The following is a 4,465-nucleotide window of genomic DNA, read 5'->3' on the forward strand; positions in this document are numbered from 1 at the left end:
ATGACAGTCTTCAGAAAGTCTGGATCACGATTTGCACACCCCAATATGTCTTGAGCAACGTTCAATCACAGAGCTTGTTGTCCACGTGAAAGGAGTTTTGGAATGAACTTGGCGGCAACTCTTCACACGCCCAAATTATCTGTAATCTCGTGAGCTGATCCATTTGTGATTCCAGTTGCATTACCAATCTCTCTGACAGTCAGCCGACGATTTCCCATGATCAGATCGCAGACACTCTTCACATTCTCAACACTCCCGCTCGTTGATGGCCTCCTAGTACGTGGATCGCTCTCGACTGACATTCGGCCATTTTTGAAGTTAACCACATGGCTTCATTCTCAAAAACTTGCTGGATCATCCTGATAGTTTCAACTTGGGTATCACCTAGTTTTGTGGCAAAATTTGATGCAGTAACATTGTTTGACTTTTTCAGTCATCTTGACGACCATAGAAATGCAACAAGCGTAAGGTGCATGACCATGAAAAAAGGCTGACTGACAGCCACTGAGTCACTTGTGGTGGCTGGCATTAAACACATACGCAAAAAGATCCTGCACTGGGTTACAAAAAACCCCACACCTGTACTCCAATTGGTTGGCGAGGAAAAAAAAATGCAGTTGGATATATATATATATATATATATATATATATATATATATATATGTATATATATATACAGGTTATCCCTTAATTCACACGAACTTTTTTCATGCGATTTCGGTTATCCACGAATTTTTCGTACAATAATTAAAACAAAATTATAGTATTCAAATAAGTAATTTCAATATACAAGAGAAATAAATAAAGTATAAAAAATGCCTACCTGCTGCCCATGTGCACACATATATGTATGTGTGTGTGTGTATATGTGTGTGTGGGAGCCGAACGGTCGAACCATGCATGACTTGCAAATCGTTATTTGTGGCTTATTTTTCTGCCTTCCAGTAATTGCTTGCCTTGTCTGTCAACATGGGGCATAAGCGTAGTGCTAGTGATGCATGTGGTAACACACCAAAACTGACTTGTAAAGTGATGTTGCTGACAGAGAAAGTTAAAGTGTTGGACAAACTTCAGGGAGGAATGTCGGCGACAATTCTCTGTCAGGACGATTCCCCGTCATTTATTTACATACCAGTTTATTTAGCAAGTACAGTACACTAGTTTTTTACTTATATGAGTTATAAAATCCCCCTGAAAATTAGTTATTAAAGTATTAATTAATCAATAATAAGTATATTAATAGAATGACGGGGAATTGTCAATGTTTTGACGGTGAATTGACTTGATGGTGAATTGTCTCAGAACCGTATGTTTGGGGTGAGTCAAGTGTTCATACAATAAAGAAGGAGAACGTAGCATACGGGAGAAGGGCTAGTGCACCAGACTGCTAAAGAGTGTCCACCTACGCCTGTGAATTGTCTTGTAACCGCATGTTTGGGGTGAATGAGTCAACTGTTCATACAATAAAGAAGGCAGAATGTAGCATACAGGAGGCAGTGAGGGCTAGTGCACCAGACTGCTGAAGTGTCTCCACCTACGCCTGTGCTTGTCAGGTTTCAGTTTTAAATTTGTTACATTTTTGTTGTTTTTAATACTGTGTGTGTGTGTGTGTGTGTGTGTGTGTGTTTAATGCGGGGAAGAAGGAACCAAAGGCAAGGAGCCTGAAATTGTTCCTTCCAAGAAAAAAATACATGTTTGTAACCATTTGTAATAATATGTAGCGTGTAAGTATAGTATGTAAGTATTGTAAGTAGGATCCAAGTAGGGCGCCATTGATCGCTTACTAATGGCTGGCTTGATTCAAATTTTGCTGAACCATGAGTCTGAGGCCGCACCACCACCTAGCCAGTGAGAGTCAAGCAGTTAGCAACGGTCTGGGAATGGATAAAGGTGAGGTTCACGGCTGCTGTGTGAAGATATAAGGCGGTGCTTAATATATTTGTGAAAAATGTTTAATTACTTCTGGTAAACAAATCGGGGCCCTCTTTCTGGGCACCAAAATGTGAGAAATGTTAAATGTATCCAAGTCGGTATCCCTGCCGGGACACCGCTATGCAAGAATTTTCTCGCTACACAACTCGTAGGTATTACTCCTCCCTAAAGTTGTCTAAGTAAATCAAACAAGTCTCAGTTAGGTGACACGTAAATTAAATTTAATTCACCTACAATACTATCTTCTAATCTATCTCTTCGCTAATCCCCCCTTGAATTGGCCAATTCGTAAAGGTTACTTAGCTATATGAAGAGGGAGTGATCGTTAACCGATGACGATGAGGCTGCCTGGTAGAGTTGCTTGGGCAAGCAAGCGTCCTTATGGTGTGTATGTACAACGTAGCTTGAGAGTGACTAGGAAAAAGAGTCTTAACTCCACAAGGTCTGGGAGCAGAGTGTGTTAGCTCCACGAGAACTGGGAGCAGAGTGTGTTAGCTCCACGAGAACTAGGAGCAGAGTGAGTGAACGCGGCAATTCTACCTCCCTCATAGAATGGTAGGTTGCCAACTTTTAGTTATTTACAGTACTAAATACAGTCAAATTAAATCATGATATGTACAGGGCAAATCTAACAAATTAATCTTAGTTCCACTTAAATTAAAGTTAGACCAATTATTCCCTTTAACTATGTAAATATCTTAATTCCACATCTGCCTTAACAGGGGAATCTTTCCCTGCTTGCCACGTCACCTATCGCGCAGACGCAGCTTAGGTCAGTGGAAAATACCACATAATTACATGTATTTACAATGCATAGTTGTCCACGGGGGTTAAATGCAGTAGCATTTAATTTATCAATAACAAGAATTATTAAAGAGAACGTCGTTTCTGGGTTACTAAAACCACTTGAATAATTAACAACAGTCTCTACGTCCTCTGCCTTTAACCAGGGATAAACTATGATAAATTTAGAGAGCGCAACTGCTCTGGTGGAAAATATTTCCCACAGTTTTGGGGCCGGCGGAAAATGATACGTTGTATCATGTAATATGACCCTTAGCCAAGAGTTCCCTCTATAGTTCTCGAGAACCCTGTGCTGCGGCCCTACTAGGTCGCGCCTCTTGACCCGTTTGATCTTCACCATTCTCAGGATCCGGAGTGGCTGCTAACTCAAGGGGTACCAGTTTATCAATAGTTTTTATACTGGTATGTCCCCTGCATTTTATTTTTACGAGTCTCAGCACCCCTTCAGAATCTGGGTGTGTGGAGATCACTTTAGCTAATGGCCACTGGGATTTTGGCTGTTCAGTCTTCACTAAGACCACATCTATGTTAATAACTGATTTGTTGCTGGCAGCTTGAGCTCCATAAAACCTCTCGCGTAGGCTCAAAAGATACTCTTCGCTCCAATGTCTATTCCATGTATCCAGCACCCCTTTCAAACGTTGATATCCCTCCCGAAGGTGTTGTCCTAAATCATTATTTTCTATGTTAGGATAATCAACTTCTTCCTGGATATCCACACAAGGCATCGGATGGAGCTTCCTGCCATGTAACATGTGAGCCAGTGTTAAGGCCTCTAGCGAGTCGCTAGTGTCATCTTGATAAGTCAGAGGTCTATTATTAATCCTGGCTTCAATTTCAGTTATTACGGTTCTTAAATCTTCTCTCGTGATCTTAGTTCTATGTAATGTTTTCCTCAGGCAGTTCTTGACAATACCAATCATTCTTTCGGTAAATCCATTTTGCCATGGAGCTCTTGGAGCTGTGAACTGCCAAATACAATTTCTGATTCCCAGCACCGACTTAACCTTCGGGTCGTTCATTATGTTCAACAGTAAGGGAGCTGCTCCAACGAAATTAGTTCCGTTGTCGCTTATTAACTTCCCAGGACAAGACCTTCTAGCAGCAAATCTGCGAATGACATTGAGGAATGTCTCAGTGCTTAGGTCTTCCGCTAATTCTAGATGGACTGCCCTTGTGTAGGCACAAGCAAATAAACAAATGTAAACTTTATGGGGAGTTTCCTCACCCGTAACAGTTATAGCCCCTGTGTAGTCCACTCCTGTTATATGGAAGGGCCGACTTATGTTCACCCTATCCTTCGGTAGGGCTGGTGGTCCTGGGTGGGTATAAGGTCGCTGCTCATACCTCCTACAAATGATGCAGTTTTTGAGATATTTTTTAATAACCTGTCTACCCTTAGGAATCCAGTACCTTTCCCGAATTTGGGCTAAGGTCTGCGGTACACCTCCATGGAGAGTGGAATCATGGGCTTCCTTTATAATAAGTTGTACAAAGCATCCACTCTTAGGTAATAAAATGGGATGTTTGGTTTGGATGGGCAAGTCAGCCTTTACCAATCGGCCTCGACATCTTATCAGACCCTTTCCGTCTAAGAACAAGCCTAAATTCTTCATCAGCTTATTCCCTTTTCCAGTGTCTTGGCCTAAAAGTTTATATATTTCCCCGTAAGAATTTCTTTGTACTCTTTTCAGCCAGTATTCTAGGGGATCTAATTTCTGAAACCCCA

This window comes from Coenobita brevimanus, chromosome 62 (assembly GCF_032717465.1).
Source record: "Coenobita brevimanus isolate Jiangsu-jjx chromosome 62, ASM3271746v2, whole genome shotgun sequence".
Lineage (NCBI taxonomy): Eukaryota > Metazoa > Arthropoda > Malacostraca > Decapoda > Coenobitidae > Coenobita > Coenobita brevimanus.